This window comes from Pithys albifrons, chromosome 12 (genome assembly GCF_047495875.1).
Source record: "Pithys albifrons albifrons isolate INPA30051 chromosome 12, PitAlb_v1, whole genome shotgun sequence".
Taxonomy (NCBI): domain Eukaryota; kingdom Metazoa; phylum Chordata; class Aves; order Passeriformes; family Thamnophilidae; genus Pithys; species Pithys albifrons.
Genome location: NC_092469.1, coordinates 18,531,975 through 18,559,199, shown reverse-complemented (window position 1 = coordinate 18,559,199; position 27,225 = coordinate 18,531,975). Strand labels below are relative to the sequence as shown.

At 45.4% G+C, this 27,225-nt stretch overlaps 1 non-coding gene across 1 annotated transcript; it reads left to right on the top strand.

Moving 5' to 3' along the window:
• Nucleotides 1-11,386: 11,386 nt before the first annotated feature.
• On the top strand, nucleotides 11,387-11,473 carry TRNASTOP-UCA (transfer RNA opal suppressor (anticodon UCA)). Its single transcript has one exon. It is a non-coding gene; the product is annotated as a tRNA-Sec (tRNA).
• Nucleotides 11,474-27,225: the final 15,752 nt, after the last annotated feature.

The following is a 27,225-nucleotide window of genomic DNA, read 5'->3' as shown; positions in this document are numbered from 1 at the left end:
CAAATATCTCCAGGAGCTCTGAGGAATGTTTAGTAACCTGCTGTATGACAAAGAGAGGCCACATATTAAGCAGATCTCTTGTACACTTCTGTTATTCTCCTGCACAGGAGGAAACTCCCTCTCCAAGTGCAGGAGCCTGGCCAGGGATGGCAGGAACTGCACAAGTCTTGCTGCTCCTGGGGGGGGTTTATCCAGCACAGGGTGAAGCTGCAGAGCATTTGCAATTCATACCTGAGTGAGCTCTTGCTCTCCCCCAGGCTCCCTCTGCAGCATGTTCTGCTCAGAGCCCCAATTAAACAGATGGAGCTGCTATAATTAGTCCTCTGAGCAGGGTGGGAGCCCCTCCCAGGACCAAGGGCACCTCGGTGGGCACAGCCCTGGCAGCTGGGAGGGCACTGAGAGGCCCTGCTGTCTGCTCTGCTCTGGGTCACACCTTTCCCCTGGCAATGTCTGCACCCAGCAGTTGGCACTGGGTGCTTTTTGCCTGGAGGGAGCTCTGCCAAGGACACAGGGATGGGCATTAGGTCTGCACAGCACAGCCCCTTCAGCTGGAAAACGTTAAGAACCAACTTTCTGAATTGATGGATTTTAAAATTCCTTGTCAGTATTTGCAGCACAAACTGCCCATGCCTTGAGAGTGGAACTCAGCACTGCCTGACGAGCCAGACAGAGCAATAATCTGCAGGAGGAAAATGTTAAAACTACTTATCTGAAATAAAGCACAGGAAACATTCCTCTCAACAGGATTAGGCAAATTACAACAGGCTTAAAAGTCCTTGTTGCTTTTATCTCTATTCTGCTTTGAATCACAGAATCATTGAATGGATTGGGTTGGAAAAGCCCTCCGAGATCATCAAGTCCAACCCTTGGTCCAACTCCAGTCCCTTTACCAGATCATGGCACTCAGTGCCACGGCCAAGCTCAGGTTAAAAACCTCCAGGGATGGGGAATCCACCACCTCTCTGGATGCAGTTTCAGGACACAGTTGTGTCCTTGCCCCGTCTCTGCTCAGCTGAGTCAAAGAGACCAAGGTCCTTATTCCATGGCACATTCTCACACCTTCCCACAGAGATATCAGGGCTGTCCTTCCCTCTCTTTCCCCACCAGTAGGAAAGGAATGGAATGGAATGGAATGGAATGGAATGGAATGGAATGGAATGGAATGGAATGGAACGGAATGGAATGGAATGGAGTGAAATGCACTAAATGGACTCTGACTCACAGAAATCCTCACCTTCATTCCCTCAATTTGTAGTCTTAAATATAATCATAGAATCATAGAATGGATTGGGTTGGAAAAGACCTCCAAGATCATCAAGTCCAACCCTTGGTCCAACTCCAGTCCCTTTACCAGATCATGGCACTCAGTGCCACGGCCAATCTGCGTTTAAAAATCTTCAGGGATGGGGAATCCACCCCCTCTCTGGGCAGCCCATTCCAATGCCTGAGCACTCTCTCTGCAAAGAAGTTTTTTCTCATCTCCAACTTCAGTTTCCCCTGGCAGAGCTTGAGCCCATCGTGCCCCCTTGTCCTATTGCTGAGTGCCTGGGAGAAGAGACCAACCCCCACCTGGCCAGAACTTCCCTTCAGGCAGTTCCAGACAGTGCTGAGGTCACCTCTGAGCCTCCTCTTCTCCAGGCTAAACACCCCCAGCTCCCTCAGCCTCTCCCCACAGCACTTGTGCTCCAGTCCCTTCTCCAGCCTCATTGCTCTTCTCTGGCCCCTCTCCAGCCCCTCAGTCTCTTTCTTCTCAATATCTCTGCTCTCCATCTCCTGCTTGTCCTGCTCAAGGTACCTGATTTAATGTTGCCTTGTGCCTCTGCTTGAGAAACATGTATCAAATCAGTGTTCAGTGGCCCAGGGGAGGCCTCTTGGAGTTGTACTTTCAGTGGGATCCCTGTTGGAGCATCACTGCATGAACAAGAGAGGGTGTGAGCAGCTTAAACCTCAGCACACTCCAGGTGAGGGCTGGGGTGGAAGTTTTATTAATCAGCTCTTGCTAACTCATCTCCTAAATTCCTCTTTCCAATCCCTTAAAATGAGAGTAACCATTCCCTTCTAATGAATAAGGTTTCTAGAATTTCAGATCTCACAGCAAAAAGCTGATATCAGTGTTACAATATTTAACATCTGCTACAAGGCACTCACAGCTAATTGTGAGCTCTCCTATGGCTCCCTAATGAATTTTTTAGGGGACAGAGGCAAGGACGAGCTCCATTTGACCCACAGTGAGATGACACAGCTCATGCTGGCAGGGAAATCTGGAAAATGCTTCTCCTGAGTGACATTTTTGGTGGCCATTTGGCGAGATTTGCCAGAGCAGCATCTGTGGGAGAGGAAGGGATGAGCACATCAATAGTTGTGTTCTGTGCAGGCAGCTGAGAAAAGCTGGGAGGAAGAACTTGGCAGACACTGCTGTTTGCAAACAGCAAAAAAACCTCCTGTAGCCTGAATAAAATGGCAGACTTGGGTTGGTTTGGTGGGGTTTTTTCCCCCATTGGAGCACAACTTTCCTAAGAGACCCAAAGTCAGAAGGGAGATCTGTTCAACTTGCAGAATTTCAGTGGATCTTCTGTTCTGAAAGCAAAGGTGTGAACAGCATCATTTCCAGGGTGTTTTGGCCAAAATGCACCTGCATGGGGTAGGTGGGGCTGGGAGTCTTTCCACACACAGCACATCTCAAGCTCCACAATTTTATTCCCATTCCCTGTATTTGAAGGATTTGTTGAAAATCCAAGGAAATACCTGATGCAAACCAGCATCACTCCACTGAATAAGCAAACCCAACTTCTTACAGATTCAGCAAATGATTTCTGAAATGAGCTGTGGGAGATTTCCTCTGTGCAGCTCATTCCCAAGGGACAAGACCAATGACACAAAATCCTGTCTCATCTTTGACAGGCTACAAAACAACCCCCCAAATTCTTCAGCAGGAAATTATTAAACAGGAATAACTTCCATCTCACCAGCTGACCTCGGTCTGGGATTCAGGTGTTGTCACCTGCCTGCTCAGCTACTGGAATTTTAATTAAATCATCATTTTGGTCAACAGCAATTCCATCATATTTTATTATTCTGAGCTCACCATTCAGCTGAATAAAGAAGCTGAAAAATGGACTATTAGTGTCAAGACTTCTGGAGGGATGTAACAAAGTGTTTTGTTAACTAAACCCACATCAAGAGTTGGAGTTATGGTGGCAATTCTTCATCTTCCTGAGACAGCTGGAAATTAAACAAATGCAGATTATGGAGAATTTTATGGTCTTTTTACTGCACATAAATTAGACATGAAAAATAATTTTCTATGTACTGATTTACCTGAAAATTCAGGCTTGAGAATAGGGATAATTCTCTCAGAGACATTCTGCTTGTTCTGTCTCAAGTCAACTTGTTGCCCCATCCATCAACAGCTCCTTGGTGGGCAGTTTTTCACCCCGATTTGTGGTCTACCTTTGTCTCTACATACAATTAAATACTTCCTAAGTAATTAAACACTCCATAAGAAGTTTTCCTGTTTACATCCAAAGTTGTAGCACCTGGGAGAATTCATAAAGCTTGGACTGCAAGGGCATTAGAAATCAAGAAGCCTGAATTTTATTCTTTGCATCTGTCAGAGGTCCCACCAATGTGGTTATTCTGCACTCAGTCTGCTAAATGGACATAGAAGGAATCACAGTTCTCTAGTTGTGAATGATTGATCACTCTCCTGGGTTTCTAATTTTACCTGAGTAAATATTTCAGGTCCTGGTCTTGATGTTGTCAAATAAATCATAATATAATTATACCTTTCCAGTATTTCAGAAGGAAAAAAGGGCATGAATTTATTATTTCTGATGAGGAGTCTTACACTAAGACAAGCCTGAGCATGACAAACAAATTAACTTCCTCTATCCATGCATTTCCTTTCAGATTAAAATGGTTAAACTCTGAATTTAAACCTGCCTTCTTCACTCTGGAGGATGAGCAGGTTGGTGCTCATGGACACAAGGACCAAGCAGCAGGACAAGCTCTGGTTCCTCTGGAGGCTTCAAGCTTCAAACACACCCAGCCCAAGAGTGTTTTATCTACTCTCAGTGGTTATAAATGGCTTTAATTTACATAATGAAGGTGCAATTTGGAAAGCCACTGTTTGGAACTCAAGACACTGAATTTATGTCTGAGCTGCCTGATTTTTGTGTGTCAGGATAAAACCCTCTCTGGAGAGGAGGGAAGTCAAAGGCTGAGGTTCAGTTGAATTCCAGAGGGAAGATTGTCCTGGCAGGTTGAACATAAACAGTGAGACAGAAAAGCAAATCACTGGTGTGTGATCATGGGGTGTGTTTGGAGTGGGGAGGGCAATTCCTTGCAACCTTATCCCTGTCTGGCTCCAGACATGCCTGAGTCTTCCTTCCCTTCCCTTGGGACAGAGGGAATAACTCTCCTGCAGTGCATAAATGAGTTGGCCTCAGTCAGCTACAGAGGGGAAAAAGTGCAATTTGGAAAGGCTGAAAGAGCTCAGATATTTTTGATTTACCCAAGCAAAAACATGAACAGTTGATCCTGAATTGATCCTCAGGTTCAAGAGGCAGACACTTCTCTTGGACACTTTGCTGCTGGAAATCTGGGCCTTATTCAGCAGCCCTGAAGGAAACCAATCTCTGATTTAATGCAGCACTCATGGCCCAGACCCCAAGAGCACTCAATGCCACCAGTCATCCTGATTTACTGGGATTACTGGGACACCTCAGCAGGTCCCTAACGAGTTCCATCATGAGAGAATAAAAGGCAGAGCCCTGCAAACCCTCAATCCCACCCCTCTGGTGCTGTTTGATGCCAGTGGCTGTGCTGCCCCTCTGCCTGGCACAGAGCAGGATGGCACAGGGGCTCGCTGCTTTTCCTCTCTCTAACACATTTTCTGGAGCAACACTTGATGTGGAGACATTCCTGTCACATCTGGCATGTTCTCAGCAAGCAAAGGCAGCTTGAAGCAGCTGGAGCCCTTGCTTGTTCTGGGCAGTGATGCCGTGAATGACCCTTCCCCCCAAAAACAGGACTTCGAGCCACGTTAGTGTAGGGTAAGATAAAAAGTAAAGGTCCTTTAATAACACAGGGCCTACAGCCCACAGGAATACAGGATGACATGCATGTGTCTTAGTTCTTGTTTCTATGGCTTTTATAATAAGATCCCTCCAATCATTGCTTTACACATTACTCAGTCCAGCCCCAGTCCCACCCCTGGTCCAACCCCCTGGAATTGGGTCTGGGGTCGTCAGGACCCTCTGTCTTCATCAGCTCTTCTTCCTCAGGCACACAAAGGTCTCTTGGAGCTCATCCAATTCTGGCTTTTGGGTCACTCTGACCTATGTTTATGTTTCATTCTGTAGGCCTTCTGATATCCTTCAGCTCTTTACCTTGGAAAGGAGTCTAAACAAGATTAATTAACTAAAGGAATTTGAGCTCCCTGTTCTGGGACAGGGGTAGAGATAGAAAGGCATTAAACTTAGACTGTTAGAAATATTAACCCTCTAAAAATCTACAACTACTGTGTTCCTAAAATCTACAAAATGTGAAAATCAGAACAAAAACCCCTTCGGCATCAAGTCCCCCCTTTAGAAACAGACAAAACTCAAAAATTTTGTCTGGATTCTACTACTTAAACTTAGCATTACACTAAAAAGATAAACAAAAACTATAGTATTAAATCTTACAGCTAACTATAATGCAAAACACTAATGATAAACATAACTAAAGAGTTGGTTAGGTTCAGTAACCATGAAGTTGGTTTGTGGAAACTTTGCAAGAGTTACTTGATTTGTACTACATGAGACAAACTCTGGACTTTTCTGAAGTTGCAATAGCATCTGAGGTCTGATTTTGGATAATTTCAATGACAGTGTTTTTCCATTGACTTACTTTTAGAGATGGAATCTCCAGGTCTCTGGAATTTCATAGGACTTTCCAAAGTTTGTTTCATTCATCAAAATGCTGGTATTTGAATACAAATACAGCAGTCAGTTCTTGAAGGATTTTGGATATGTGACAAGGGTCACACGCAAGTTTTGATTTTAAATTTCAGCTAAATTCATAATGCAAATTTAGCAATTTTTGGCGTTTTGGCTAAAGCCAAATGCAATTACAAATTTTAGTTCTTAACTTAATTCATGGTTAGTAGCAATGCAAACAATACATACAAAAAGTAATTTAAGAAAGTAATAGTCTCTGTTGCCCTTGTTCTAGGGGCAGAGGACTTCTGTCCTGCAGTAAGTCCAGGAAACCTGCTATGCAAAGAAAGCAGTTTACTTTGTCTTTTAGGATGACATCAGGTTGTTAATCTTTGAAGTGGTCCTGGAGTCTGTATCACAGGGGTACAGTTCTGTCTTTCACTTTGGTGTAATTAGTTGACAGTACTTGAGATGACTCTAGTCAGCATGCAGATGTCAGTGTCCCATCTTTCAACAGTTCTCAGTCTGGAACAGGAATGTCCAATTTCATGGGCTTCTGGAGTTTCTGCAAAGTAAAAGGAAATCTAGACCATTTAACAATTTTGCAAACCAACTTTTCTTATGTGAATATGAAGAATCAATGAAACAGTTGTTTCTCTGCCTTAGCTATAGGCAAGGCTTGGGTATGTAAGATGTCTTATGTCTCTCATATCTCTTTACAAATTTTGCTAATTTGAGTTTTAGAAGTGTGCAATTTTGCAAATCCCAGGCAATTTTTAAAGGAATCTCGAATTTCAGAATTCTCGCATTTTGACAATACAAAAAGCAGATTCAGCTTTTATAACATGAAGAGGTTGACTGCTAGCCACAAATGCATGGGCCCATCAGGAGCTTTCTACTACCAAGCTGTGTCTGGAGTTTCTGCAACACCAAACATCATCTTGGCACTACTAATTGCTCCTCACAGCGTGCTTGCATCCTCTGAGTGTATTTCAGGCCCTATCGAGGTCAGACCATCCTGCCACAGCCTGCCTTGACCACAGTCAGTCCTCTCCACCTCACGGAGTAGCTGTGCAGGAGCTTCTTGCCTCCGTGTATAAAAGCATTTTCACTGCCAAATTGTATATGTTAGCATGTTAAATAACAATGGCATCTTCACATATTGTGAGCCATAATACGGGTCTCTAAAAGATCATTTTGCTGAAAGAAATCCAAGAGACATAAGAGCATGAAAAAGTTTTCAGAACAAGACTGAAATTCACTTAATTAGGCTAAAATAGGGTACAAGCATCACTTAGATGGCTTAAACAAGCTATTCAGCTAGGATGTTACCAGTTCATTTCAAAGATTGCAGGCATAGATGTAACTCAATGTTCATGAGACAGTTTACTAAATCAGTTTTTTAATTCTTCAGCTGCACCGTTGTGACTAGCTGCTTACTTTCTTGTCTTGTAACACAGGACACACAGAACTTGTTTCGCTTTTCTTTTGCGAGGCTCAGTGCTTCGCACACTGTAACAGACACTAGATGATAAGACGTTAGAGACAAACTCAAAATAAACAAACTTGAAGTTACAATCATACAAACTCCTGTGTAGAATTTTCAAATCAGGTTTAGAGAAATTTCTCTTACATGTAACAGCAATTAAATAGAAGACACAGTTGTTCTACACAAAGCTTGCACAATGATGTTTTCATCAACTTTGCTCTCAGATTGGATTCTTGAGAGGCATGTCCTTCAGGTCTGGTGGTGACAGACTTCTTGGTTGTCTGCAAATAATCATATTCTAATAGCAGATGGTTAGTTCACAATAAAGACAAAAATACATAGGTAGCAACTATTGATTTTGCACCAGTATGATACTGGTCCTAGTTTTTAGCAGCCTCAGAGCTATGCTGAGACAGACATGCTACAAGCTGGAGCAGCTCAGAGCAAACTCAGAACACAGAGACTACCACAGAAAGCTTTGGGTTCACTTTACCAATCTGTCTCGGTGTATCAGGTGTTGAAGCTTCTCTAAAATTGGAAAGGAGAAAATTGCAAACACAGATAGAGTCTTTAAATTTAAGATAGAGATTCCTTAAACTTAAATTGGTGCTTTAACATTCATCTCAGTTGGAAAGAACTGAGTTTGTTCAGGCAGCTTGTAACACAGTGACACTATCACTCTTTTGCTCCCCCCTTTTCGGTCTTGGTGGCAGGGGTAGAGGGAAAATGCTGGAAATGCTCTTGGGGGTAGAGGAACTCACCCCCCCTTTTCCTGCAATTAGAAATTTTGCACACTTGGGCAAGGCAGTCGAGATGTTCAGGCTGCCTGCCTGCTTGCTGGGGAGTCCTGTATTCCAGGACAAGGTGTTTAAATCCTCTGCTTGCTCGCCGAGGCAGGTAGGGATTGTTAGCGACAGGGATAGAAAGGAAAGGGTCGCCCACGGCCCTCCCGCTGTCGGTCTGGGCAAGGTCTCAGCTGTAGGTGCTGACCCTGGGTCTATGCTGGCATCTGCTATTGCTTTGAGCACAGCTTCTTTGGTCCTTTTTGTCGGGGCCATGCTGGCTCTTAAGGGAACGGTCCCGTCCCTGATGGCCCTTGGGCTGGCCTCTGTTGCTTTGGAAACCGTGGCGTCCGGAGCCGCTGCCGGTGTTGCCCCCGGCTCTGGGCCTGCCGTGCAGTGCCGCCCACCCGGCTCTTTGCCGGCTTCACTCGCTGCTCCAAGGGAAGCAACGCTGACAGGAGTTAGTTCTACGGTCCCGGGGGTGGAACTGCCCGGGATCGGGGGTTCTGGACAGTGTTCTAGTCCTTTTCTTCCCCAAAAGCTACTCATACTTTGTTTACAAGGAGTTTCAATAGCAACATTCTCTGCTCTATCTCTAGTGAGGGAGCACAAGGAAAACTTTCTTTTCCTTGCTTTCCCAGGAGGAGGCAAAGATGAAGATGCCTTCCTCCCTCCGGGTCCACTTTGGCCCAGCTTTGCTCTTAACTCTCCATTATACAGATGACACAAAGCCTCCTCTCCAACCGCAGACAAAAGGCAAACTAGCACTGATTTTTCTCTCTCTCCACCACGAACAAGGGAAGGGAAAGCAGGAAGGAGACCATGTCTCTCTGCTCCTGTGCCTTTTGCAATCTTGGTGTCAGAAGCGGCTCTCTCCACCCTGCCTCTCTGCAGAGCACACACTGGCTGCCGGGCAGGGGCAGAGCTGGCCACGTCGCCTGTCCCTGCCTTTGCATGGTCACGAACGGCATCGGCGAGAGATAGAGGAAGGGACGGTGCTGGCTCCCCCTTCCCGCTTTTCCCTGCGGTCTCTGCTAAAGCCCCCTTCGCCCTCCTTTCTGCCACCGCAGCTGCTGAAGGGGCAGCAAAGCCAGTGCCTGCTCTGTTCTCAGCAGCGGGAGAACCCAGCACGGAGGACCAACCCACGGCCAAGCGAGACTGATCCTGCTCTTGCTGCAGCTGACTCTCAGTTACAAGCACCTTTTTTCCGCTGGTACCCTCAGGACCTTTTGCTGCTCTAGCTGCCCAAGGAAAAGCTGCGTTTGCCTGGCCAGCAAGCCCTGCTTGTTCATCTCCCGGTCCCGGGAATGTGTGTGCTGCCTCCCCCGCACTCGCTCTATCTGCGTGCTTGGCTACCGCGCTCCTGCAGGCACTCTCACAGCTGCTGGCTCTGCTCGCCACTCCAGGTGGAGCGATGCTGGCAGAAGTCAATTTCACGGCTCTGGTGGAACCTGCTCCTGGCTGTCCTGAGACAACTATTATGCCAAGCTTTGCTTCTCCAGGGGGTTCTGCTTGTGCTGCATATGCGCTTGTCTCGGTGTCACCGGGAGGAGCCTCAGTGTATCCCCGTACCCGCCGGACAACCTCAGTGCATCCCTGTGTCTGCCGGGACAGCCTCCTGGGGGGCTCTGGGGGTCCCGGCCCGTTTCCGGAGTTTTCTTCTTCCCAGGAGCTGCTGGACTTCTGGTTACTCATTTGTTTACAGGGGGTCTCTATGGCAACTCTCCCTGCTCCCTCTCCGATAGGGGAACGCAGAGAAAACACCTTCCTCTTTGCCTCCTCAGGAGGTGGCAAAGGTACTTTCTTTCTCAAGGGAACGGAAACATTCCCTCTCTCTCCCTTTGGGAACACAGACCTTTCATGGTCTTTAAAAGAAAAGTAAGTTAGAAAGTTGAGATTATTGCTTTTGTTAATCTCCCAGGCTAGGACTAGCCTTAAATCCATGCAGCTGTGCCACAGCCATGCTTGTCTTGGCTTCTCCCAGCCCAGCTCCCTGAGCTCAGAGACAGCCGCTCCATCCCAGAAACTCAGCTTTGCCTTAGCCTTTTCACCAGGCTGGCTCCAGCTTATCTTTGCTTTTCTTTCTTCACTACAGAGGTGCTGATACAAATTCTCTTTTTCAACAACAGACAAGATGCAAACCACTGCTTCATTAAAACACGAAACTGACTGCTCTCTCACACAGCTATGAATGGGGGAAGGAAAGGCAGGAAGAAGACTGTTCTCTACAATCCTGGTGTTATCTTCTGCTTTGGTCTCCCTGTTCTTCTGTACCGGACAAGCTGGATGCCGAGAAATGGCAGTGTCTGCTGCTCTTCCCTCGCTTGTCTCTGCCTCTGCATAGCTGGAAACGCCAGAGGTGGGGAAAGGGGGAAGGGAGGGTGCTGCCTCCCCCTGTACAGCTCGGGCCGACTGATGGGAAGAAGGAAATGAGCCTGCTGCTTCCTGCCCCACGCTGCTCTCTGCAGTCCTTGCAACATTCCTTCTGGCCACCCTTTCCAGGGCTGCCTTATCTGTGACTGTGCTTGCCAGAGCAACCTCGGGAAAGCTACCGGTGCCTCCCTGCTCTGTATATTTGATCTCTTCCCCCTGTTTCTCTTTTCGTAACACTTGCCTTCTCAAAGATGTTTCAGGGCTTGTTAGATGCTTCCATTTCTGCAAAACCAAAGCTAGAGGGGACTCCACTGGAGTCTCCTCTTCCATGGATTGCATACAACCCATGCTGACAAGTTACAGGCAAGGGAAAAACTTTTCAGCACCCAGATTTGAACTGCTGGCCTCAGGAATACCAAGCAAGCTCACTCCTCCAAGTGCTATGTTACCGCTTCAGGCTAAGACAGAGTGATGTAATCCCAGAGAGATATTCCTCTCCTTTCCAGCTGCATTCAGCTAACATGAAACCCCTGAGCACTCTGCTTTGCCCTTCCCGAAGCAACAAGGGACCAAACCGTCCCTCACCCAGGCAAAACACCCTTTTGCCCACCAGGCTGAGAAACTGACTGGCCAGATCAGCTATACCTCCCAGCCCAACGTATTCCCAGTTCCAGGGAAAAACCTTCCCTTAGTTTGCTAGCAAAAATACCCAAAGGAACTGCTCCTTTTATCTCACCCAGTTGTTAGGAGTTTCAAAGGTCACTGAAGGAACCCTCCAAAATGTGCCGGCAGTAGAGAATTCCCGCAGGATGAAACTTCTTGCCCGGATGACCCTCAGTGGTCTGGGGTGCAGGCTTCAAACCTGTAGCTGTCTAGCGACAGAGTGGTTCAATTCCACCTTTCGGGCGCCAAACTGATGCCGTGAATGACCCTTCCCCCCAAAAACAGGACTTCGAGCCACGTTAGTGTAGGGTAAGATAAAAAGTAAAGGTCCTTTAATAACACAGGGCCTACAGCCCACAGGAATACAGGATGACATGCATGTGTCTTAGTTCTTGTTTCTATGGCTTTTATAATAAGATCCCTCCAATCATTGCTTTACACATTACTCAGTCCAGCCCCAGTCCCACCCCTGGTCCAACCCCCTGGAATTGGGTCTGGGGTCGTCAGGACCCTCTGTCTTCATCAGCTCTTCTTCCTCAGGCACACAAAGGTCTCTTGGAGCTCATCCAATTCTGGCTTTTGGGTCACTCTGACCTATGTTTATGTTTCATTCTGTAGGCCTTCTGATATCCTTCAGCTCTTTACCTTGGAAAGGAGTCTAAACAAGATTAATTAACTAAAGGAATTTGAGCTCCCTGTTCTGGGACAGGGGTAGAGATAGAAAGGCATTAAACTTAGACTGTTAGAAATATTAACCCTCTAAAAATCTACAACTACTGTGTTCCTAAAATCTACAAAATGTGAAAATCAGAACAAAAACCCCTTCGGCATCAGCAGCAGATGGATTAGTTTCAGCCTTCCAGTCTTTTCAATTATTTTCTCTTCTGAGAAGTTCTGAATTATCTACTGGTAATATTTTTTAAGCAATGGAAAAACTCATTTTAACTAATCTGCTTCCTAATCTCATTGCAGTTGTAGCATTCAAGAATGAAAGAGTTTCAAATTACATCAAGATGATTTAATGCTGATTTAAACACCAGATAACAACCCGAGCCATAAACTCTGAACAACGAACTGTACAAACTGGACATGGAAAAGGCAGTTAATTTCAAATTACCTGATTTAAAAAGACAACCCCAATAATCACCAGACTAATAATTCAAAGGCTCAGCTCAATTAAAGCAGGTCATCTACCCCGTGTGATTCCTGCTCTGCTTTCTTTCTTGCTCAGTTCAGAGAGCTGGATTTTCAGACCAGCTCTGTGAGATGATTTTTACCCAAGAGTTCAGCAAAACCATGAACTCAAACAAACAGGATCCAAATGTACTCAGTGCTCTAAAGCTCAACCAAATATCTTGTTATATGGATATCTAATTGCAGATATGGAATAAAGTTCTTGACCACATCCAGATTTCTGGTGAAAACACTCCAGAGTTTGGGCTTAGGTTGTATCCAGTTTGAGAACATACACACAAATAACCTTTCACAAAAGTAAAGGGAAAAGAAGAAAGTCCCCAACAACACTAATTTTGAGTGCAATGAATTGCAAGGAATTATTTCTTTACTGGGACACTGATATTCACTCACAGAGGTTGAGCTTGGCCGTGGCACTGAGTGCCATGATCTGGTAAAGGGACTGGAGTTGGACCAAGGGTTGGACTTGATGATGTCAGAGGTCTTTTCCAACCCAATCCATTCAATGATTCTGTGATTAAAACAGAACCCCAGAAGGCCATTGGTGGTGAAGAGATCCATGAGAAGCCCTTGCTCAAGGCTGAGCTTCTCCCTGAATGCCTAATCCACTGAAAAATTCCACTCTGAAGAATTCCTGCTCATCCAAGTCTTTAAAACTCTGGTGATCTCTGAGCTGGTGATTGGCCACCATATTCAATTTATTCCCCAACTCAGCTCTCTCCTCTTTGCTTCCAAACTTCCTATTTTGTCCAAAACCGCCCATTTCAATGCACCAGGGATGGCGTTGGCACTGCCAACATGGAAACCATAAACAGGGTTGGGGGTGTCAAACAGAGTCAAACAGAGACTTAAAGTGGTGATTTTCCTGAGAATGGGTTAAACCTCAGCTTAAAATTAAATGAAAAGCAAAGGGAAATGACTTGAATCTGAATAGCCAGCAATGCTAAGAAATAAAAGTTTACTGTGTGGAAAAGGAATTTTAGAAGAAAAAAGTGTCTTAGAAAGCTACTGGCTGTTCAAGGATGTTATAAAAAGATTTGATACAAGCCACTGCCAAGCAATTTAATTTTGCAGAAAGGCCACAGTGAATTGCAAGAGTTCATCTAATGGTCAATGGAAGATTAAAATAATGAAATTCTGACCCCACAAGATATTTTAAATCATATGATTGGGATAAAGCAATCCCATTATCTGGTTCAAAATCTGATATTACTGAGGGAAGTGGCTAAGAACATTCCAGAGAGTGGATCAGATGCTGTTAATAAGAGCCTGACTGGCTGTGAAAAAGAGGCCAGAGAGCAGAAATTCACAGAATCATAGAATCATAGAATGGATTGGGTTGGAAAAGATCTCCGAGATCATCAAGTCCAACCCTTGGGCCAACTCCAGTCCCTTTACCAGATCATGGCACTCAGTGCCACGGCCAAGCTCAGTTTCAAACCCTCCAGGGATGGGGAATCCACCCCCTCTCTGGGCAGCCCATTCCAATCCCTGAGCACTCTCTCTGCAAAGAAGTTTTTTCTGCTCTCCAACTTCAATTTCCCCTGGCAGAGCTTGAGCCCATCGTGCCCCCTTGTCCTATTGCTGAGTGCCTGGGAGAAGAGACCAACCCCCACCTGGCCAGAACTTCCCTTCAGGCAGTTCCAGACAGTGCTGAGGTCACCTCTGAGCCTCCTCTTCTCCAGGCTGAACACCCCCAGCTCCCTCAGCCTCTCCCCACAGCACTTGTGCTCCAGTCCCTTCTCCAGCCTCGCTGCTCTTCTCTTCTCAGTTGGGTTGGAAGAGACCTCTGAGATCATCAAGTCCAACCCTTGATTCAACCCCACTGGGATCACAAAGTGCTCTGGGCTGGTGATCACAGTGGGGTTGGATCAAGACATGTGGGTTTCTCTGTCCCTGGAGGTATTTCAGAGGACACTCAGTGCCATATCCAGTCCCTTCTCCAGCCTCGTTGCTCTTCTCTGGCCCCGCTCCAGCCCCTCAATCTCTTTCCTCAACTGAGGGGCCCAGAACTGAACACAACACTCAAGGTGTGGCCTCCCCAAGGCAGAGTCCAGGGGAAGGGTCACTGCCCTGGGCCTGCTGGCCACGCTAGTTTGGATCCAGGCCAGGATCCCATTGGCCTTCTTGGCCACCTGGGCACACTGTTGGCTCCTGTTGAGCTTCCTGTCCCTCAGTCCCCCCAGGTCCCTCTGCCTGGCTGCTCTCCAGCCACTCTGTGCCCAGCCTGGAGCGATGCAGGGGGTTGTTGTGGCCAAAGGGCAGGACCCGGCTTAGGCTTTGCAACAAGTCAAAATGCTGAAAATAATAGTTGGGGGCACCCTGAAACTCTTACTTGATTGGAAGGATGGGAAATGGATGGAGATCCCTAATGATCCCTGTAATGATTTCCTGGGAACTTGATGTTCTCTGAGAGCACTGGAACCCAGGAGGATGAGGATATCTCTGCAGCAACAACCACCACCAAAAGCAGGTAGAATAAATAATAAATGCCACATCCTATAAGCAATCAGACAGTCAGAAGTCTCTTTTTCCCTTATGGGAACTATTAACATAATGAAAAATTCAAAATGGCATTACACAACCAGAATTTTGCAAGTGTGTCTGCCACAGGCCCCAGTCCTCCTGACTGTGCAGGATTCCCAAGGTGGCACACAAAGGAATTCCTGCCTGGATCACTATTCAGGGACACTCTGGGGACCAAAAGGCTCCATAGCAGAGGACTCTGAGGCACCTGATACTCAGCACAAACTTTCCTATTGGTGAAGGCTCCTGCAGAGTATCCCATAGGAATGAAAATCTTTGTCCTAAACCAATGACTTTATTTCCATGGAAGGCAGAATTTAGTAGCAAGAAAGAGTTTTTAGGACAGCAGGTTTTTGGTTCACAACCCAGGCTACTCATGTGCTGGAGGGAAAGGACTTCTCAGCAAATTCCTTCTTTACACTCTATGATAGAAAACAAAAACATGATTCAATTATTGAGGAGAGTGACTTTGATGACAAGCACCAGAACTGTCTATGCTTTCTTGAGAGAGAAAGTTTGGGACATCTTCTCATCCTCCTTGTTTTTCTTGCTTTGTTAGTAAAGCCCCAGTGTTAACTCTGCCATATTGATGACTCCCATTTAGCTTTGTATTTCAGATAAGACTTATCACCTCCCTCACACATCTGTGGCTAACACTGACAAAGTATCTTCCTCTTCACTGCACACACCAAGTCTGCAGCATTGATCATTCTATTATCACTCTGTTATGCTTAATTTCCTCTTTCATCTTTCCAGTCAAACTCCATCTCAGTCTACATCAATAGTGGTGGCACCACCCTGATGGATTACCCTTGTTTTGGTGTCAAAATATTTTTGTATTATTACTCCAGCACAATGGAGCTCTCCTGAACTCTTCAGAGCATCCAATTAACAAGTGCACTGTGATCTTTGAGCACCATGATGTGACTTTGGAACAAGCAATTAACTGATGCAGCCACAGACAGTTTGACTGAGCACCAGAACTCTGCCAAGCCAGGGACTCTGCTGTGAGCAGAATCCAGCTTTGGATCCATCTGGGCAGCTCCTGCCTCGGCTCTGCCCCAGGCAGATCCCACCCCCAGGGACCTCCCCCCAGAGAAATCACACCCCCAGGGATCTCCCCAGACAGATTCCACCCTGAGGGATCTCCCCCAGACAGATCCCACCCCCAGGGGTCTCCCCCAGACAGATCCCACCCCCAGGGATCTCCCCCAGACAGATCACACCCCCAGGGATGTCCCCTAGACAGATCCCACCCCCAGGGATCTCCCCCAGACAGATCCCACCCCCAGGGATGTCCCCTAGACAGATCCCACCCCCAGGGATCTCCCCCAGGCAGATCCCACCCCCAGGGATCTCCCCTAGACAGATCCCACCCCCAGGGATCTCCCCCAGACAGATCCCACCCCCAGTGATCTCCCCCAGAGAAATCACACGCCTAGGAATCTCCCCCAGACAGATCCCACCCCTAGGGATCTCCCCCAGACAGATCCTACCCGCAGGGAACTCCCCCAGACAGATCCCACCCCCAGGGATCTCCCCCAGACAGATCCCACCCCCAGGGATCTCCCCCATTCCCAGGGAGCCAGGGAGGCTCCATGTCTGCCAGGGACAGTCACTCAGGGTTCTCCACTCTGAGTAAATGAAGGCAGTGCAGAAAATTAAACACAAGAAACTCTGTGAAATGAAGCAACTGTTTCATCCTTCTAGAGCAAAGTTTTTGAGAAGGAATGTCCCAAGAGTTCCTCCTGACAGGAGCAGTAATTTCCTCTGTGAAATCAATGGTTGCCTTTGACTTTGATTCAAAGGATGAAAGAAATGCTTTTCCTCTTCCTTCTCCTTTGCAGATCCAGCCCAACAACCAGCACTTGCCTCCCCAAAAATCACATCAGTGAACACAGAGGACATTTGGGGTTATAAGAAATGCCAGTTATAAAACTGAGTAAGTCTCATCAGTCCAACTTTTTCTGATCCCTGAAGATGAACCAACCCAAACAAGAACGTTCCTTGCCACCAGAGCAGAACCTTCACTTCTAAACTGTAATGATGAAACAAGCCATTATTTTTTTTTTACTTTTTTATAGGATTTTAACCAATTTTCTTAAGACATTAGCATGTAATAACTGGGGTATTCCTCAGATTGATGCACGTAGGAATGCAATGCCCAAATTTCTAAGAGTACTTCACCACCATTTAACACCCCAAGTGCATCTCTTTGGTGCCTGCCTTTTCTTTGTTGGCCTCTCTGCACATGAGTTAAAATCAATTTGAGAAAATTAATTACCAAGACAAATTTTGATCCACTTTTATTTATTTGCAGAGATGGTTTCAGGTGCTCTGAGCCTGTTTGTGCCCCCCAGACACTCCTTGTGCAGAGCTGGAGGGAAGTGCTGACCAAAGTGGCACTAACTCTGTACAAGATTCATTCCAACATGGTTATGAGTATGGAAAGGGCAAGGAAATAACCAGCAGCTTTAGATGGTGTTTTCCTCAGGGCTGACTGAATAATGACATCAAAATGTGCACAAATAACACATGGACAAGCTCTGATTCACAAACATTTATCACGTTGTTTCGGGAATTGTTTTCCAGTTGCAGGTTATTTGCAAAATGTGCCTCGTCTCAGTTTCCATCATTCCATTCTCTGACTTCCCTGCCCACATTCTGTGTTTTGACATCTGAAAGCAGGACATTTATAGGCTCTCATTAACTCTTCCCTTGGCAAGCACGTACACTTTGTGAAAGGATACACTGCTTGACATTTTTCAGCCCCTGTAGCCTTCGAGGAGGGAAATGAAAGATGATCTCAATGTCCCTTTCAGGTTATGCTTCTGATGGATTTGTTCTACAGCAAAAGCATTTCTAGGGCAACGTAACTGGACTTAAAAGAGTTGAATTTTACTGCCTTGCAATTAGGGTTATAGCTTAATTTTATTTCTTCTTAAACTTGCTGGTTGTTTCATCCCACTGGGCCGTGGCTCTGTGATCCTTTAATGTCCTGCTTGGCACAGGCTTCACCTTTTTGCATGGAGCCAGAAAATATTACATATTCATGCAAGGAGATTATACCAAGAGTCCTACACACACTTTTATAGCTTGATATTGTATATTGTTCTGCATTTGACTGCATAAATAAACACTCACTAGTGAATACTGATGCCAAGAAATGACCCTTCCCCCAAAAAACAGGACTCTGAGCCACGTTAGTGTAGGGTCAGATAAAAAGTAAAGGTCCTTTAATATCACAGGGCCTACAGCCCACAGGAATACAGGATGACAGGCATGTGCCCCAGTTCTTGTTTCCATGGCTTTTATAATAAGATCTCTCCAATCATTGCTTTACACATTTCTCAGTCCAGCCCCAGTCCCACCCCTGGTCCAACCCCTGGAATTGGGTCTGGGGTCATCAAGACCCTCTGTCTTCATCAGTTCCTCTTCCTCAGGCACACAAAAGTCTCTTGGAGCTCATCCAGTGTTGACTTCTGGGTCACTCTGACCTGTGTTTATGTCTTGTTCTGTGGGCCTTCTGATATCCTTCAGCTCTTTACCTTGGAAAGGAGTCTAAACAAGATTAATTAACTAAAGGAATTTGAGCTCCCTGTTCTGGGACAGGGGTAGTGATAGAAAGGCATTAAACTGTTAGAAATATTAACCTTCTAAAAATCTACAACTACTGTGTTCCTAAAATCTACAAAATGTGAAAATCAGAACAAAAACCCCTTTGGCATCAATACCAAGGGAAATGTGTGGCATCCAAGAACTGAAAATAATCCTGTACTGTCAATGCAGTCTGAAAACAAATCAGTGTTTTAAGACCCAAGGACAGGTAAGTTCTTCACATGCACACAAGTGTAACTCTCATTTGTCACAGGCTCTAAACATCTTTTTGTATTTTAGGAGAACATAAAGAAAGAACTAGTTCTTTTCAATAGTAGCCACTCATGCTACTGATATAAGGGAGAGATCAGGGTGATAAATTCAGTTCTTACCTGGCAGGGGACCAGCCCTATAATATATTCCATGTACCAGATATAACCCTGTGTCCCAGATGTGACAACCCTGAATGCAGCGTGAGGAGCTGCAGACACAGCTCCCCATGGCAAAGGCTTGCTTAGAAACACAAGACATCTGGATCAGGGAACATTTTTTCACAGCCATTCATTAACTGTCTTCTCTTCATTGAGAGTCTTTGTCTTGGCAAAAATGTAAGTTAGGAGTGATTTGCTGTTAAATTCACATGAGGAGATGTTGTTGGATGGTGGGTAGAGACAGGACAGCACTGGCATAACCTGAAACTCAGCTTGAAACTAAATAATGAGGTGTGGTAGCATAAAATGTGCCAGGATCTAACTAAGAGGAAGGAGTAAGAAAGGTGTTTCTATAACTACCTGAAGGGAAGTTCTGGCCAGGTGGGGGTTGGTCTCTTCTCCCAGGCACTCAGCAATAGGACAAGGGGGCACGATGGGCTCAAGCTCTGCCAGGGGAAATTGAAGTTGGAGATCCAGAAAAGAATTCTTTGCAAAGAGAGTGCTCAGGCATTGGAATGGGCTGCCCAGAGAGGGGGTGGATTCCCCATCCCTGGAGGTTTTTCAGCTGAGCTTGGCCGTGGCACTGAGTGCCATGATCTGGTAAATGGACTGGAGTTGGACCAAGGGTTGGACTTGATGATCTCAGAGGTCTTTTCCAACCCAATCCATTCTGTGATTCACAGCCCAGCTGAGGCAGGAATGGGCTGCTGTGCAGGTCTGGGGGCCACCTTGGCCCAAGACACTGAAACCCCATGGGATGATGGTGAGCTGTGTCTGGTACCAGGGTTCTGTCTGGCAACACCAGGGGCACACTTTGGGCCCAGCTCCTGCTCTCAAAGCAGCTCCTGTAAAGGAAGAACCCTCCCACCTGGGATCTCTCCACAAACCCTCCTGCACTGTCTGCCCTGGTATGTGCATTGGCACAGCCAGGCTCAGAAAAATGGGGAAAAGTTTTCATCCCTCCTGCAGATGAAGTGAGGAGGTTCAGAAAAGAGACAGTGTAGGGATGTTATGCTGATAGGAGATACTGTCTATAATTAAAGCAGGTTTTTTTTCCCTGCAGCACTTCATATTGCCAGCTCTGATGTGCTCAGGGAAGTGCTGATTTTTCACTAGTGGCGTTTCTAGTTTGTCTGTGATAACGATTTTCTGTATTTTTTCTACTGAAGACACTTCACATTTTTCCTGAGAAAAAGAAGGGACTAAAACAAATAGTGTTTTTCCCCAGTATTAGCAGAAGAAAAAATCCAATCTCCCCTGTGCTCTCAGTTTTTTCCTGTGTGGTGGAGCTAATGATGTATGTGTGGCTTCCACACCACATTTACAACCTGAGGAGATCTAAGTCTCAAGGCTTAAATTTTGCAGTGTCATTTTACACTCAAAATCTTTCCTTCCTGTGGCAGGGGAACAGGAGCAGAACAGGAGCACACAACAGGAGGCCTTTGTACTCCAGCCCATTCCTTAACCCCAAAATAGATCAGGCTTCCCCACTGAGGGACTGATATGGTTATAGACATGGTTAGTGTGGCTTGGAGACTCAAAAATCAAAATTCAGACTCCACAAACTCTGGGATTGCTCCAAATAAGACTAAAATAGCTGCACTGGGTCTTACTGCCCCACTGACTGTTGAAAAGGATCCAGGTGAGCCCCAGATCCCACCAGGGTTACTGGATAGACCATTTCACTTCAGTGGTGTCTGGTGAGGACTCTTGTCAGTGAATACTTGTTCCTTTTCTGATTCCTCCTCAATCTCACCCCAACCTGGTCCAGGCTGGCCTAAGGGTGGCCTAAATAAAGAGGATCTTGTCTTCACTCTACTAATGCCTCCCTTAGGAGTGCCAGGGACCGAGTGGGAGGAGATGGTGACATTATCAAAGGCTTCATTCCTCAAAGAGACAAGTCTTGAGTGATTGTTTACATTGGATGTGGTGATTGGATTTCACTTGACATGTCACAAGCATCCAGTGTGCTGGCCACAGAACAAAGTGAATAATTTAGCAGGGAACTGCTCTGTGCCAAGCAAACAGGTTGTAAAGCAGTTCTGCACAAAAGCTGGGGAACCAGCTGCCTGGATCCGAGGCACAGAACAGTATTTATTGCTTGTCCATCCTGCTGGAGTGCCAGGAATGTGGCTCAGAATCAGGGCAAGGATGGAGGAACAATTCCATGGAGGAATTATTTTTTATTGTGCATTGTCAAAAAATCTTTCAGCACATGGAGAACTCCAGGCCTCCCTTTCAAGGTTGCTCACCTTTAAAGGAGTCCAGGCTAAAGCAGGGCTGGGTGTGCTGCGAAGAGGGGATGGCACAGCCCACCCACAGCAGATGAGACAAGTGCAGATTGTCATGTGCTCCCAGCACTGGAGCACAATTAAGTCACCCTAATGAGTAATTTGGGCAGCTGAATGCAGACCCACATCAGCCTGGATGCTGCAGTTACAAACCCTTCCCTTCCCTGTCCTGGTGCTGCACAAACAAATGCAGGTTTTGTTTGTTCCTCAGTGGGAGGGTTTGCAAAAGGGCTCAGCATTCTCTAACTGTGATCAGGGGAATTGAACAGCAGCCTCAGCCAGAGCAGGAATTGGCCTTCACTGCTCCAGTGTCCCACACTGACACATTCTGCAAAGCCTTTGGAATGCCCATTATCCAGAGAGGCTGCTCAGCCATGGAATTGCCCCTTTACTGGCCTGGCTTCCTCACTGGCTTCTGCAGTTTTCCCTTTGTTTTCCAAGTGGCACCTCTGTCCATTTACAAATGATCCCCTTTCTCCTGGCTGGGGAGTTTTAAAGAGTGGAATTGGAAGGAAACATTTCAAATTTCAATGAGGAAAAATTTCAACGGTGCTTAATTTCATTTTAAGAGATGTAGTTGTAAATTCGTGACTGATTTGCCAAACTTCTTTTAACTCAATAACAGAGGGAAAAAACCTCTCAGTGGAGCAGACACAGAATAATTACCTATTCTCCTCCACACATGAAGTATTTATAATCAAATCACCCAGCTTTGTCTATTCATAGAATGAGAAATACCAGAGAAATATCCAAGGAAATGTCACCTTTTAAATGTTCAGCTAATTCTGGTAGATTGTTAACATTGCAAAGGAAAGACAGACCTAAACTGCTCATCCACAAGAAGGCAGGAAATAAAATGAAGGAACATTTCATTATTGTGCATAAAAAATGAAACTGGGAAATAAACAATCAGTTTTTTTCCTTATGGGAAGAAATGGAGACTTCAGCAAACAAGGGAGAGGTATTAAAGAGACAACAGAAATGTCTAACCCTTAGAGCAGGAGCTCTTTAAACAGAAGGACTGATGAATGGAGTGAGGAGACAGCAGAGTAACAGTATTGATGGCTCTCAGAAAACCCTCACAATTAACAGTATTATTGATTTTTCGGCGGAAAAAAAGGCAAATTAATCTCATTTAGTTAAGATTAAGTGATCTTACCATGACTTTGTTACAGTCCTGGTTTGGATACAGTTTACAGCACTGCAGCCTCAGCAATCATTGGATACAATTCCCCCTCTCCCCACTGCAGTTTGCAGCTCCAAACCCTTCCATTCCCCCCACAGATTTCTATGTAAGAGTGACCCAACATAAGCCATACCCTTCAGTGAAGTTGCTGTTATAACCTTCTTTCAAAGTTAAAGTTATTTTTTGCTCTTCCAGCATTCCAGCTGACATTAAATATTGTTTCCTCATTTGGAGCCCAAACATCTCCAAGGCTTCTTTTTGTATTTCAACCCCAACTGACCAGGGTGTGATTTGTGCCTGACTCTCTCCAACCTTCAGTGTCTTCCTGGGGGAAACCACTGGGGGTTTGCAGGTCATGTCTTTGTCACCTTTGGTGTGACACTGCAGGAAAGTGATGGCTCAATCCTGCAATGTCCTGAGGTGCTCAGCACCTGCCAGTCCTTCACAAGACAGCCCTGGATAATCAGCAACATGCAGGATGCTGCTCTGAGTGCACATCCTTCTTTTGGCAAAGGAGCAGACAGAGCTAATTAACAAGTCAACTGTAAAGACAGGCTTATCTGGCTATGAGTTATAAAACAACTTCATTTTACTAAACCCTTGTGAACCTTCAAGTAATTCCTTGGCTTGATTGATTAGCCTGGAAGTGCAGAGGCTGCAAAAACAGCACTCAGTGGTTCTCTTTGTTATAATTTCAGTTTAAAGCTGCAAAAGAACCAGCCTGATGCTGCCCAAGTGCAGTTGCACTTCCTTCAGCTCAGAGAAACTACAGACATTATTTAGCACTTACTGCCTAGACTTTGCTTAAATCAGGAGCATGGACTGAATGAAATGAAACTAAATTTAACAGCAAAACTCTGTGCTCAAAGACAGGTTCAGGTACATCTTCAAACCCAAGAGGTTTTCAGGGAGTTGGGTCAGGAGTTAGTTTGTCCTCCACTCTGAGTGCTCTGAGCAGCAACACTGATATCAACCCAGTGTGGGCAGACAAAGCTCTGAAATGTCTCTTGATAAATAAATATATCTCCTGTGGGTTAAAAGCCAGTTGTCCTCCCTGCAGCCCCATCCACCAAACAGCTCCATCTGTCTCTGCTCTGAAGGTGCCTCACCAGGAAAACTCCAGAATCCACATCAGAGGGTTCATGTCTCACTGATGGCTTGAGCTCCCAGTTGGGATGTCACTGACCAGGGAGAGGGATCTGCACCAAAAACACCCAGAAAAACCACCTGCACCACAGCCAGACCCAGTGAGGTACAAAATACTCCACTGGCATCTCTACCCAGAGAAAAACCCAGAATTTCCAGTAAGAACATCAGTGCTCTGCAAATCCCCTGCTGCCACAGAGAGTTCCAGCCAATGTTGCTGCTAATTAATTGATTACATTTAATTAGCACAATAAAATGATTCCTTGTATCTTGCTTGCTGTTTTTGGGAACCTTAATGAGATGCCCTCTGGAATGTTTGAAATGGAAGGAGAAAATGGACCTCAGGTTTCTAAAAATGAAGGTCTTCAGGCACTGCAGGACATAAAAGTCAATGTATGTGAGGAGAAAATATCTCATTTTGGTGCATGATTTACATTGGATGAAGCTTTGGTTTAGTTGCTTGAAGAATAATCTAAAAAAAAATAAATTGAATTTTGTTCTAATACAAATCACTTTCACATTTATTCCTGACCTGTTTCCACAATCTGTGTTTTCTCCAGTTAAATATCCACCAGTCATGATACTGAACATTTACTTTTCCCTTGACAGTTGTTTTCTAAGCACAGCTCTTTGTTTAATATGTTCTGGCCTCATGTATATTTAACATCCTCTGAGGAGTGTCATTCCTCTGGAAGTAATAAATAAATTCTATTTCTCATATTTTTGTATTTTCCCAACAATTTCTGCCACGAGCAACTCAGGTTGTAACTGAGATATAAAAAATTAACTCTCACAATTTCATTGGCTTGAATAAAAAAATAAAACCCCTGTGATTTTATGTGCTGAGTATCTTAAGATCCATAAACTCAGCACTCTCAAATGAAGGAGCACAAGAGTTGTAAGGGCTTGAGAGCACAAACTCTGTATGAAAACAACCACAATTATCTGAAAGTCATCAGGGAGCCCAAATATGATCTGATAGTCAAAGCAATTAAAGTAGAGTTGCCATTTCCTGCCTCACAGAATACACAGATTTAACATCATCTCTTTGAACTGTTACCACTGAGCCAATGCACTGGAATTCCACCAGGCTCGAGGTCCTCTGGCAGAACTGCTCTTAAAACCAGACATCAATACAGGACCACAGATCTCAGAGGCCATTCCAGGATCAACAGAAGTGGTTTTGCTAAGAAAGTGCAGAAAAAATTGTCTTTGCAAAACTCACCTTTGGGAAATTGTTTTGTGCCTTTTTCAACTTGGATTTCAGTTGATGCTTCCCAGTCCCTGGGTCAGGATTACTGGAAAGAAAGCCTGAAAACAAATGTACAATTAATTTTACAGCATTAACTACTTAAAGTGATTTGGGCATTAACTGGCACAAAAAGTAAGCTGTTAAAATAACAGTCTTTTTTATTCAAGTTGTTGAGCTCTAATCCCATTTCACCAAAGGAAACAGGAACTGGATCAGACCTAAAATCCCTATCATGATTCCACAAAGGCAAAGTTCATTTTGAATTCTCTGGAAGACTGAAAATGTGCTGCTTTTACCCCAAGCCTGACATAACCTATTGCTGTAGGAGATCCAACTGCATCGGAACTGCATTTTAGAGAAGTTTCATTAACAGTTTTTAAATGTATTTTTTACATTTCCCTTGATTTAAAGGAAAACAACAGGCTCTTTGTAAATGGTAAAGGTCCTCGTTCTCTGTATAGTTTAAATTAAGACTTTGTCAGGGAAAAGCCAGCAAGAGAATTCAGCCTTTTGCAGCTCCATTCATTTGAGTAATCTCTGAGCACCACCCTGAAAGGGTCATTAATCCCACCAGTCCTCCTTGCAGAGCATTTTCTTTCAAAAAAAGGAGACAAACCCCAGCAAAATTCCCCTCATTGTTTACCCATGCTGTGCTAGAAAGCAAACAAATATAACAAAACCGGTTTATCGTGACATGAAAAAAAGAATTGGCAGTTATGAGAACAAGTGTGAAGCTGTTTGACAATTATTAAAACCTTAATGGCCTGAGGAATCATTTCCTCACTCAGACCTGACTCCTGCATAGCAGGGACTGTTTAGCTGAGTGTTGTTTCAAGGGATCCATCAAAACCATTTAGGGCTTGTCCAGACACTAAAATGGAGCACAGAACTGGGATGTTTGAGCTAAAAGAAGGACCAGTTGAATCCATAAAGTGCCGTATCCAAACCTGCCACAGCTTGTAACAGTCATAGAATCATAGAATGGATTGGGTTGGAAAAGACCTCCAAGATCATCGAGTCCAACCCTTGGTCCAACTCTAGTTCATTTACCAGATCATGGCACTCAGTGCCACGTCCAATCTGTGTTTAAAAATCTCTAGGGATGGGGAATCCACCCCCTCTCTGGGCAGCCCATTCCAATCCCTGAGCACTCTCTCTGTAAAAAATTTTTTTCTGCTCTCCAACTTCAATTTCCCCTGGCAGAGCTTGAGCCCATCGTGCCCCCTTGTCCTATTGCTGAGTGCCTGGGAGAAGAGACCAACCCCCACCTGGCCAGAACTTCCCTTCAGGTAGTTATAGACAGTGCTGAGGTCACCTCTGAGCCTCCTCTTCTCCAGGCTGAACACCCCCAGCTCCCTCAGCCTCTCCCCACAGCACTTGTGCTCCAGTCCCTTCTCCAGCCTCGTTGCTCTTCTCTGGCCCCGCTCCAGCCCCTCAATATCCTTTCTGAACTGAGGGGCCCAGAACTGAACACAACACTCAAGGTGTGGCCTCCCCAAGGCAGAGTCCAGGGGAAGGGTCACTGCCCTGGGCCTGCTGGTCACACTATTTTTGATACAGGACAGGATCCCATTGGCCTTCTTGGCCACCTGGGCACACTGTTGGCTCCTGTTGAGCTTCCAGTCTGGTACAAATGTCTCAGTAGCACCAAGGGACAGGTCTGGGGCTGTTCAAAGGGAATTTTCATGACAACAAGAGTTTATCTGAGTCCAAATAACAGTGACAAAAACAACCAGCCCTAAACACGACAGCCAATGAACGGGAGGAAACTTCTCAGCGTTTTTCAGAACCAGGAGCCATATTTACTTTTAAAAAGACAACAAAATTGCCCCAAACTGGCACTAAATAGTTTTTTTATTACTCCTGCAGTGCTCCAAAAGGCACATTAATAATGCAAAGGCCCTGCAGCTCAGGTTTGCTCCTGGCTGGGGGATGAGGCAGAGCCTGTCAGCACATCTGTCGCCTTCCAGGGGAAAGGAGACACTTGAGAACCACCTGCTGGAGTGGGAAACTCTCCTGGTTTACAGGCTCATATTCAATATGGTTGTTAAAGGTTCTCTGTTTACAGATTCATAGTCAATGTTGTCATTAACTTGAGGTCTTATCTGGGTACAGAATAACCAAGGGGTGTAAACTTGGGCTCCTTCACAAACTAAAGCTACAAATTTGGGTCTAAAAATCCTGTAAACTGACACTTGGGGAAAGCTTATCCCATTTCCATCCCGTGGAGCTTTGTGGTACCTTAAAGATTAGGTCACTAATGTGGGCTGGGCATGGATTTAATCTGGATCACAGAATAGTCAGGGTTGGAAGGGACCTCTGGAGATCCTCCAGTCCAACTCTCTGCCTAGGCAGGGTCACCCAGAGCAGGTGA